Below are 12,273 nucleotides of genomic sequence, written 5' to 3'. Positions count from 1 at the left end.
CAACCGAAGTCGCATGGAGTAAAGTGAACATGAAATTTAATTTACTACGGATTTACTCATAGTTCCTTGAATGCGAAAACTATAAACAGTTTTCATCGCTTTCTTTACCCTCACTTCTTCCAAATCAACAATCAGACGATCAAATCCTCGAATTGTTGTTAATATTTAGCAAGAGTCCGCAGCATCAAAAAAGCTGCTGCTCTTATAAAATTGGCGCGAAAACAGGATGCGCTCTTCAGTTAATTTATTCCCCGTATAAATCGTATTTCGCATAATTATGCCATTCCGCACGCCATTCCACATACCATTCCGCAAACTCATACCGCCTTTTACCCTCACCGCCATAATACGTCTTCCATGTCATGACGCCACGCGCTATAACCCGTCTCACGCCTTCAACAACACTCCATAACGCGTCTTAAAAGACGACTCAAACTCGTTTTCGTCGACGCATCATAACACGTTTGCAGGGATCCCCACTACAAGAGGACTCGTCATGCGTATGACACGTTTTTTTTTTTTTTTTTTTAATGACCAACCGTAACACCTCAGCAACGAAACACCACAACGCGTCTCCAACGACCCACTTTATTAAACACGTCGTCTTCGACGCGTCATAAAACGTTTTCAACAACACCGCATCACTTACACCGCTCGTTGTTTCTATGTTTTACTTCTAGGGTTCTCAGATAGCAGAGTTTAACTCGAAGAAAATTTTAGGGAACGTGACCTTGTCCCCAAATTTCCGAGCTGCTGTTCGCGGCCTTCCCGAAAATCTTAGCTGGCCTTGTTCCACGCCGGTTGTTGACAACAGTTTTTATCTCTCGACAGTAACAAAATCTGACTAATTTTCATACCGTTATGAAAGTTTTAGATGTGATTTTTGGTAAAGATAACTGTGCTCTGTCGTCACAAGTGAATCCGGCTGAGTACCTAGCTAGCCACCGATTCATACAGTGTTTTTGTAATCCTGACTAGCTTATAAGTTCACATACTAGATCATACTAAGCGTGTAAGGTATGATCATTCAAATAAAAAACTGACTCGGCAGTGCTTTAGCCTGCGCGCACATGTCCTCTGTTTCCTTTAAGCAGAAAGGAAATGGGAGACGTCTGCGAGCAGGCCAGCAGTACCTAGCTGGGTGTAGTTGCGCTGTACTAAGTACTAGTGACTCCTTTAAGGTGGCTCGCCTTCAATTTTCAAGGGCATACCATGTTGAATTCCTAACAGTTGAAACTTCATCGGAGGAGAAAAGTTGGGCAATATTTCACCTATATCAATGCTAAACACTGACTAACTTTCCAAACAAGTGGGTTTGATTGGCGTCGGTGTTATCATAGCAACAAAGTGATGGCATCGTGCATTTTATATGCCGCCAATTTGTCCGACAACTTGTCCTCGTTAAATTTTAAAATGATTTTATAAACCACCTTGTACTGACTGAGTGAGTACAATATTTATAAGACTTTTTGCTTAGCACAGATAAAAAAATTACAAGTACAGAGACCACGAGAACGCAATCGGACACTCTTTTTTTGAACAACTCTGCAAGCGTGTTATCTAAACTTTGTATATTTTAAGATGGATTTTGAAAGAAGACCCATTTTACGCCCAGATAGATGATATATATAGTTAAATGGTATTGCCTGTGAAGTTGTAACCTAATGCTAAATTACATATAGCATTGATGTATTTAAAAATGGGCGAGTAACCTGGCGTAAGGCATTATAAGATATTAAGCGTTCTCTGGTTAAAAGTTAGAAAAAATTTAGCGAGCTTTCGATTGCCAGTCTGCAATCTTTGACCGAAGTGAGGAATAAAAAAGCGCGAACATGAAATATATATTGGAAAGAAACGAAATTTTAGAATTTGTAACTAAACCAATAAAACGGTGTTATTCATTGCTGATTTCGTTGAACGATGACAGGAGAAGAAAGAAGTATATAATTCGTTTTCTATTTCATTCAAATTACGAACAGAAAGAACATATTTTCAAACTGATCCAATGAATGAAATTTAAACAGTATAGAATTATCGAAGTTCTCCAAAATGTCACTACACATTAGACCTTTGGGCCACTGGTCCAATTTTTGGACCGTTTGTTGGACTCGTTTTTGTGATTGGTTAGCAAACCTCGCGCCACTTCGGCTCAACCAATGACAAGTTGGAACAGATCCATGACTTACTCGCACACCCGCGTTTTCCCGCGCTTAGCGCCAATGATATGCATTTGCTTCCACTTCTGATTGGCCCGTGGTGTGATGTGGGGAAACAATTTTCCCTGGTCACACAAACGTCGTAAATAAATCCGTTGTGTTTAGTTCTTATTAACCGAGTAGGAGGTCTGTATGGGAGAATCTTGACCGAGGTCGCCAGTACAGACCGAACGCAGTGAGGTCTGTACCAGCGACCGAGGTCAAGATTCTCACATACAGACCGACCTAGCAAGATTAATAAGATGTTTATTATTATTTGTTCCCCTGCGCGGGCTCAAGCATTTAGCTGGCTTACTTCTGTCACTAGTCTCCAGTTCAAACGGGCAAAAATTACTGTTCAAAGTACAGCTTTGTACAAACTTCGTCAATGAATGAAGACAAAATAACCTTTCTTTTCCTTCAGGCTCAATGAAAAATTTCTAAAAAGCGATCTTTGTAATGATTTAAGATCCTGAAGACCGAACTGGCCATTTTCAAACAGTGCCTCTTCTTCAGCTTCAGTTAGCTCTCTTATGACATTTGGTCGACGGTTTCCTTTTACTTGGCGAGCCAGGTTCTTTCGTTTGGCAGCAGGAACCTCTAGTGGACTTGAAAAACTCGTTATCCTTAACTTCTCAATTTCGACTTCATTTTTGTTCGTAGCTTCTTCGGTTGGACTCAAATTTGCCAACGTTTGCTCATTCTCTTTACCTGCTTCCACGTTCTGGGCTACTGGTTCTTCTATTTAGTATTATTAACAGGAACAAGCCAATTTTTCTTTCCTTTTTTTTTTTTCTGTTTGTAACTTTTTGAGGACAAATGTTACAATAAGATCGGTCTAGATGCCGGTCTAGATGCGTGGGAAAATATAGACCGTGGTCAATATCGATTTTAGCCAATCAAGTTCTTGAATTTGATCGTTTCCAGTCCTTTTGAGACACGGCCATATAATAAAATAGTGAATAATTCACACTCACATAATAGCCACTCTGCGCTTTAAGGGGGCACTTAACCAAATTTTGAATGAAATTTGAAGTGGTTTTAAGAAGGGGTAGAAGAAAGAAAATGATTTTTGGAACACTAACAGACAGTTGATACCCACGCAAGAGCACCCCAGGTTGCTAGTGGACTAACTAGATATCTGTCTATTAATTATTAAGAACAAATTCGTATTTTAAAACTTCACTAATTCTTCAATATATCTTGTTTCTCTTAATTTAACCAATCCTTCTAGAAAAACTATCTCCTCCCAAATATACCCAAAAATCACCCCAAAATTCACAAAACACCCCACAACATAGATTTACGGGATGAACATAGGGTTTTTGGATCGCTTGAAACGTGAACGAGATATTTCCATTAAAGCCATGTAAAGTGCGGTAAAATGGCGTTTACGTCAAGACCCCCCTTAATGAAGATAAGTTATGGGCGAAAAAAACTTGCTTAAGGCGCAGAGAAAGCAGAGGGTCATCCAGCGTCGCTGAAGGAGAGGTGGGAGGGGAAAAACTGGAGAAACCCAAAACTAAGAGTGGACTGGCGAAAAGAGGGCGAAATATGCCAAGCAGGGCGTATAAAAAGCCGGCTTATGAGGACCCCAGGGACTTGAAGGGCCAATAGGAAATGAACAAACCAAAAACACGTGGTTTAAAGGGTCTTTGTCACAATAACGCGCATGTGCGATCTTGATTGACAACAATTTTTTTTTACCAATAGGAAATCGTAATAATAAAAACACTGCGCGGCAGCGCTAACCGCAGGCAGTCTGAAGTTTTCACGTGCGTTCTAAAACCTCTTTGTTTGGCCTTTAACCTTTTGTATTTGTTAGATATACAGCTATTTCAATTAACGTTGTCGGATCAAAGCTAAAAGCTTAAAGACAAGACCGAAAGTTTACGTGGGATTTTTACGAATAAATTCATCAAAATCAGTCATGCCTGGAGAAAACAATAGGTTGTAATTAGCAGTACAATGACCTGCACGTGCAGGGATGATTTTGGTGAAATTATTCATAAAAAATAATCCCACAAAACATTGCGGTCTTGTCTTTTAGCTTTATTTTGATCCGACAACGTTAATTGAAATAGCTGTATACAGTCGAACCTCCTGTAAGCGACCACCCATAATGCCAAGGATATGTGGTCGCTTACGGGAGGTGGTCGCTTACAAGAGGTCAGACCACAGGGGGTCTAAATTTCGGGTTGTTAACGGAGACCTAACCCTTTTGGCAGTGTTTAACGAAACCCATAGTAATAACTTTTCATACCTACAAGTTTATTAAGACTGGTCCAAAATCATTGTAGGCAAAAAAAATCTTAGGCTCTATTGTGATTATTGTTTGTATCTCACAGCGATTGAGACAATTATTGCGAAAGAAACTTGATTCTTTTATTACTCCAAGTAGCGCTGTCTAAATTTTTCAGGAACGGAACATAAGCAAAAAGATAAGACATATAAAAGATAAGAGAGCTTTTTACTACAAGAGATTCAATCTAATTAAAGTTTATTTCATTGTGAAGTATAGTGCATGTGTATTTTATCAATTGTTCCAATGCTAAGCTATATCGGGAAACACGTCCGGTTGCTCCGACTGTAAGATTTACGGCGTCCGCTGTAATGATGTGGCCAATATGTTACAGTGAAACATTTTTCACTTTCAGCCTGTGAGAGATAAAGCAGATTGTTTGTCTAATGGTCGCCTACGGGAGGTTAAAAACAATTGAAAATTTTAAACAATCATCTCTAAAAGTGGCCGCTTACGAGAGGTGGTCGCTTACGAGAGGTGGTCGCCTACGAGAGATTCCATCTATAGTGATTTGACCTGAAAACTACTGGTATTTGGGAAAAGTGGTCGCTAATGAGAGGTGGTCGCTTACGAGAGGTGGTCGCAAAGGGAGGTTCGACTGTATATGTTTTAAAAGAAGTTGTGCAAAGGCCGTGTCCGTGGAATACAAGCACATACACTTTATAATTTCTTCCAACTGGCGTGTACATCGGCAGCAACATTAAGTTTCCGATGCTCGTCCTACCATCTTTTCTTCGTTTTTTTCTTCTTTTCTTTTGAAACAAGGCGACTACGGGGCGACAGGAACTTTCGTCCAGAGCCGGTTCGAATACCTCCTCTCGAGGACATCGATTTTCTCGACGATATTCAAATAAAAATACAAAATGTGCGATTTCAATCCCTTACAAATGACCAAACAGTTCCTCGACATCGTTATTTTCACTTCTACAAGCCTCACAAGGTGGATGGAAAAAGATTTTCCTCGCAGATGCCTACTTTGAAAACTGTTCCGTCGGATCAGAAATCAAATCGCCGCACATGCGCAGAAGAGTGTCAAATGCCCTTTAAAGAAGTGACAAAGAGCACGTCGCGGCTTTTCCGTGAGTGAGAATAGCTTATCAACCGCAACATATAATAACACGTTCTCGTTATTTGTAATAACGGTTTTCAATTGACTTTTATCACGAAAATTTAAGATTTTTATGCGGGCCTGTTAAAGCAAAACAATCCACCTTGCTGGGAAGAGCACCTTAAAATTAGTAAAAAGGCAAAGTTTGAAAGTCTTGTCAGGTAAAATAGCGAAGATATAGTTCCGTGAATTCAGGAACTTTTCCAAACGTTTGTAAGAAGACGGGCAATCTTTGTGCCGTTTCCATACAAACGTCTATGATTTTCAGACTTAACGGAGCTATATCTTCGCTTTTTTAAAAGACCAGACTTTCAAACTTTGCCTTTTTACTGATTTTAAGGTGCTCTTTCCAGCAGAGTCGATTGTTTTGCTTTACCAGGCCTAAATAAAAATTTTAAATTTCCGTGATAAGGGAGAATTGATCATGAGTGTCGTAAAACCAGAACCAAAGTAAATACTCTGGCCAAACAGAAGGGACGCAAACTATCGGTACAGTTACCATAACCACCACACAAACGGTTAGAATCCAGACATGGGCAACATGTTGATTACACACCTGTAGACGGCCTTTAAGCTAAAGAGAGGCAGGCATATTTGCACAAAAGAACGAGTAATTGGCCATTCGTTTTTGACACTGCAACGTTAAAAAGAAATTATACGAGATTGTTTTCGAATATTAAAACACTTTTCTCCGCCTCAATGTTTTTCCAAAAAGAATGACAGATGATTCGCCCTTGTTGTTATTTTTTCTCGATCGAGCCAAATGTTCAAGAGATTAAATTAAATAGTATTTTTTACCGCATATTACACTTTGTAGCATATCAGGCTGTTTTTCATGACCGTTTCGTCAAATTTGCTTCATTTAATTTCAGTTCACGTAGAGATTAATCTTGTCCGTGTTATTTTTTCTGATAGTCATTTGCGTTAACGTTTTAACGTTTTAACGTTTTAAAATTGCGGAAGCTGTTCAAAATGCTCAAAAGCAGGTCGATCTGACACACCCTCCCTCCCTCCCCCTTTTTATTTTAGACCAAAGTTGAGGCCCTTTTGGGCTGCGATCCAGTTCGTTTCACGAAGAAAGCAAGTCGAGCGTTACTTACCTGACGGCCTGGTCCGCCAATTTAACCAGCTATGACCATTTAAACGAAAGCTGTTTGGCCTCAGTATTGCCGTGAACGTGCAGCAGTGAAGGGACTGTCGTAAGCTTGTGATTGTTTTAATTGTGTAGCAGCTCCTATTGTCTTTAGGGCTGGGGGCATTGTTCAGTTACCTGTCAGTTCTTTTGTTTTCAAGAAGGGTTGCAAGCCAATCACGTGAAACCTTGTGAGAGCTGCTACACGTGATCACCCTGAATGTGTGCTGTTTCTAATCCACAGCACGTGACTGATTACAAAAAACGTCGTACATGATAGGAATCTGATAAATTAATGAAGCCTGCATGTTGCTAACACAAAACGGGGAGTCTGATTTTTGGTGGAAAATAAAACTATTAAAATACTGCTATTTGAGGACAAGGGCTAATAAATGTATTGTCTAGTTACAGCTATATACAGTGGGATTCTAGCTCTCGGATATGACTCAGCCACTATTTAAAAATAGTTATTTTAACTCAAAATACCTGACTTGACTTGCTATATTGGAAATCATGTGAATATCACCAACTAGCCCATAGACATGTGATGTGTGGATTTTTTTTTCCCGTTTCGTAGCTCTTACGCAAAGGCAAAATTAAAGATTTGTGAAAGATTTGGTGGTCAACTTTGCCTTCGCTGGGAAAATCAAGCTTATAGTTAGACAGGCGCTAGGTGATGTTTGTCATGGTGTACAAGGTGGTCATAACTTTTGAGTCTTTTGGAACTCTAAACTGAGCAGTACTTTCCTGTGGTGCTGTTTATTATGCTGTATAAGCTAACTTGAACTTTTGAGTCTGCAGACGAAAATCTACAGTGTGCGGTCCATTCCAATGAAAGCTACTGAGCAGTACTTTCTTGTGGTGTTGTTTTTTACGCTGTACAAGGTGGCCGTAACTATATTTGACTAAAATCCTAAACGGTGTCACCATTTCAAAAAAAAAAAAAACTGTGGATCTGTACTTTCCTCAGACTCTGGTACTGTTTGTTATGCTGTCCAAGGTTGTTCTATAACTTGTGAGCCTGTGGATGAAATCCTACGTTATGACAATTCATGAAATGAGAACACCTGAGCATGCAGACTGAACTTAAGCGTGGTAGTCGGTTTTTGCTTAGTAAGGTTATCCTAGTTTTTGAGTCTTGTGGAAGTCCTAAAGAGAAACTATTTCAACGACAGCCAGAATACTCGGAACAGAACATTCTTCTCAATGGTGCTGTTGATCGCTCCGTACAAAGTGCGGGTCTTCCAGATTTCGAGGTAAATTGCAATGTCTACGGTTGCGTTAGTGAAATTGGTTCTCGCAGGAGATGCAAAGTTCAACAAAACACGGAGACACAGACTAATAAAAGCACAGCCAATATTAAGTACACTTACCTGTACGAAAGTAATTCATCCAAATTCATAATACGTCTACTTCAGTATATCCGTCCCATCGGTTCACCATGCAGTTCTAGGAACCATAAACGAAATTTCATTACTGGCAAAGAGATGCGCTCTCAATCTGTTTACAATGAAGGCCTACAGAAGTAAATGACAAAGTATTATTTTTTTGTTTGCCTTGCAAAATTGTTAGTGGTCTCCAATGTAATATTGACAACACTCAACGCATGATCAAAATGACTGACAACTATATTACTCCACCACTTGAAACGTGGCGCTAAGTAAAAAGGGGAGCGTTCCTTGTATGACATTTTTGCAACCCTAATTTTATCATATTTCACGTTACAGGAAGTTTGAATCTACGCTCTGTACGTTCGACTCTTTCGCTACCCTGTGGAGGATATGCGCTTCGAAAGACTTCGTACTCAAGAAAGGGTTTTCTCCGAGCACATATAATGACTTATTAGTCCTATCTTGCGATTTTAGAAACTGAAATAAAGTTGTGATGGACGGTGAAGTTGTGCTTGTGATTTGTGAAACAACTCGCAAAAGTTTGAGACCAAACAGTGACTTGTTAAGCAGTTTACGCAGCAACAACCATGTGACTATTGAGGCAACAAACATGAAGGAAGAATTGCCGGGAAATATAGGCTGTTCCATGTTGGTCTTTTAGAAAGGAAAGGTTTCTCAAATGAGCCACCTTATTTTGTAACATCCTTCTCGTGTGATGAAATTAACTGCATGCAAAGAAAGAGATGAGCCTGGGGAGGAAAACTAAACGAAAGTCACTGGCAGTTTTTTCCACCCTGCACGCGAGTCTGTTTTTTTTTTATGGTATACGATGAGGTATTGAGAGGTTCCTTCTTGTGGTACTGTTCATTTAACAATTATTCCACAAGCGCGCGTTGCCCGATATGAAATGATAGATTTACCAGCCTCGTTGCTGGGGTATTAATCATCCTATCCAACAAGGGCTGGTGGAATAATTGTTTTATTAAGAAAGAACCAAAAAACATTGCTAGATGTTGCTGATTACATTTGCAAGAAAGATCAGAAGACGATTTACTGGCCACCATTCCTCGGCCATGGTATAATTAACAATTATTTCATGAGCGCGCGTTGGATATGAGATGATAGTGGCGATTGATCTATAATATCATATCATGCCAACAAGCGTAAGTGGATTCGGTGAGTTGTTCTCGGTATTAAAAACAATCACGTCCCCTCCCCTCTCCCAGGCTCATCAATCTTGGTCCACCCCTGGAAAAAAGGTTGGGTCATCATCCGGCCTTCAAAGCAACATTTCCTTAAGGAAGATTGAAATATACGCGCAAAATTCGCATTTCTCTTCACAAGTTTTGTCCACAATTGTAGGCAACATCTTCTCTTTTTAATTTTGCTGTTTGCAATTTCAAAATTGTGCAACAGAAAACCGGGGGTTGGAAGGGGGAACGGCGGGCTAAAATAGCTAAAATAAACTAAATAAAAGGTGATACGTTGCAGCCAGACCTCGGACATGTTATGATCAGATTCAGATGCCATCCGATCGGTCCCATGGCAGACAGAAAAACTAGCCGCTGCAGATCGTCCTTGTAGAATATTCATCAAAGATGTTACCTAATCTTTAAAAGTGGTTAGGACTGGGTTAGGACTTTATATAACTTACAGGGTAATTATAGTAAATGCATGAATAAGTGGGAATTTCGGACATAATTTTTCCGATAGTTTAGTCAGATAAATCATCCTGTAAGCTGTAATATAATGCACTTACGTACTCACCCATATTCGCTCATTCATGTACCCACACTACGAACGTCGACCGGCGTTTCCGAGGGCGGAAGCGAAGTATTAGACTCCGGCAGTTTTGCTGAGTATTGATTTTGGAATCAGATGTGTGGTCGGGTTGAGTTGAACATCAATTCTTGAGTTTTGAATTATTTTACTTCCCTTTTTATGTTTTTGAATTTGAAGGCGAATGTTCTGCTCAATATTTACTATTTATATTTGCCTATATAAGATATCTTGTTCGATATTTTGGTGTGTAATATCGCTGTGTATTCTTAGAATTTGTGCTGTATCAGTAATGAGCAAGCTGGCGAGTCAAAAAGCAAACAAAAACAAAGAACGAAGAAAGATGACGCATGCATTTGAGCTATGAGGAAAGTGAAAGGACATGAGCGCGCGCGCGTGTTTATTTTATAGTAAACTGGTTTTCTACTGAATAGATAACCGCCAAATCGTTCCCTTTTTTTTCTTTTTATTACTGTACGAAAAAAATTGCAGTTCAAATATCCCGGTCTATTCGTACTTGTTTCATGCGTTATCTTCACCATTTTCACTGTCATTATAACCACTCACCGCCTTTTCTGATTTAAGATATGGGAGGCAAATTTTGCAAAGATAGGGGGTAGCAAGACAGAGAAAGGAAAGGTAGGTGGGTGGGTAAGGACCAAAGGGCAGGAATAGTTTGCTCAAATGGGCAGATGAAGTCCTACGAGACACGGGTGGCACCAAGGCGTTACAAACATGCGCCAGCGTTGCGCGCAGGCTAGCTAGTTTCGTGGTTATTTAAGACTGGTTTCCATGTGATCGCGGATCGCAGATCGCAGATCGCAATAAGGCCTGCGATCGTCTGCGATCATATGGAAACTACTTCTGCGATCGTCTGCGATCGCGATCGCAGACGATCGCAGAAGATAGAACCATGTTCTATCTAAAGGCTGGTTTCCATATGATCGCAGACGATCGCAGACCTTATTGCGATCTGCGATCTGCGATCCGCGACCAGCCTTTAGACAGTGAGAATAGGATACATAATCAACCTTGCTACCCTCGTCAGAATACAACACAAGTCGTAAAATATACAGCACGGTGCTACACACCAAAACATCTACTAACATATATTTATTTGTTAAGGTTTTTTATTGTAATGTTCTTCAAGGACTGCCGTAGATTCAGTATAACCATGGTTAGCACACGGTTAGCTATGAACTGTCACGTATCATTTGGTATTCCACTACTACCGGTCATTTTACCATATAGTGGTAGAAAATTACGGAAAGCGAGAGTTATGTCAGCGTATTGCACAGTAGTTAGCGTGCGTAGTACACTTAATTGACCTTGGGAGTACCAATTCCACTAACTGATGCGTACATAATGATATCATTTCCCTCTCGCTACTTCTCAATTTAAGGAAAACCGCTGTTCTTGTTGATTAATACTGACAACCATCCCTGCGGCTTAAAAAGATTCGATTTTAGTGTCTTCCTGTGACAGCTAAAGTGCTTGCACTGTGATTGAACTTGAATAAAAATGAATATTTAACAATTATTCCACGAGCGCGCGCTGGATATGAAATGATAGATTGCCAACGTGGACCGATAATCATCTCATATCCAACAAGTGCGAGTGGAATAATTGTTTTATTAAAAACAATCAGAAATATTGCCAAATCTTGCTGATTTCGCTTTGCAAGAAGAACCAGAAGACAATTTAATGGTCGCTGTTTCTCGCGCATGGTACCATGGCCGCTAAGCCAATCAAATCAATGAAATTGCATTACACGATGATCCGGTCTTTAATATTTAAAATCGTATTAGAAGCCAGTTTGGTGTGTAGTATCGCTGCATATCTTTACGAGTTGTACTGTATTTTCGATCGAGTCAAAATACAAACAACTAGAAAAATATACAGTGATAATACACACCAAAGTATCTGATAAGAGATTTATTATCCGGCTAAAGGTTTATAGATAAGTAGCAAAGAAAACTACGAGGAAAAAGCGAGACAAAATGACCGCGCTAACGCTTAGAAAACCGGATTTTTACAGTATAACCTGAATAGTCTGAAATGTCAGCCGTCCCCACGTGTATAGGGGGCGCGGATGGGGGAGGAGATGGCTGCCATTTAAAGCCTGGTTTTCACCAGCGACGCAAGCACAAGCGCAAGCAAAAGAATGCTTATTTCACCGTGAAAGCGGCCTCGACGTAAGCATGAGCACAAGCGAAGGCACAAGCACAAGGACAAAGTGTTTCCTTTTAATTTGCTTGTGCTTGCGTCGCGTTCGTTTTCACTTAACATAAAGCTCTTATGCTTGTGCTCGTGCTTGCCCCGCTAGTGGAAACCAGGCTCAGTTTAGACTAAACAAATAACCTCTA

The 12,273-nt window shown here is 40.1% G+C and overlaps 1 protein-coding gene across 2 annotated transcripts in view; it reads right to left on the bottom strand.

Annotated features, from left to right (window-relative positions):
• Positions 1-8,199, bottom strand: part of LOC146479616 (A-kinase anchor protein 1, mitochondrial-like) — an 80,440-nt gene extending 72,241 nt beyond the window's left edge. Inside the window, exon 1 of one of the 2 annotated variants that reach the window (XM_085110476.1) lies at positions 8,111-8,199. The gene's annotated coding sequence lies outside the window, so the exon portion shown is untranslated. The remainder of the gene's footprint in view (positions 1-8,110) is intronic. The other variant, XM_085110481.1, reaches the window with a different exon arrangement.
• Between the last annotated feature and the right edge of the window lie 4,074 nt (positions 8,200-12,273).

This window comes from Pavona decussata, unplaced genomic scaffold (genome assembly GCF_977016875.1).
Source record: "Pavona decussata unplaced genomic scaffold, jaPavDecu1.1 SCAFFOLD_58, whole genome shotgun sequence".
NCBI lineage: Eukaryota > Metazoa > Cnidaria > Anthozoa > Scleractinia > Agariciidae > Pavona > Pavona decussata.
The sequence above is the reverse complement of the archived record's forward strand: the minus strand, read 5'-3'. Positions and strand labels throughout refer to the sequence as shown.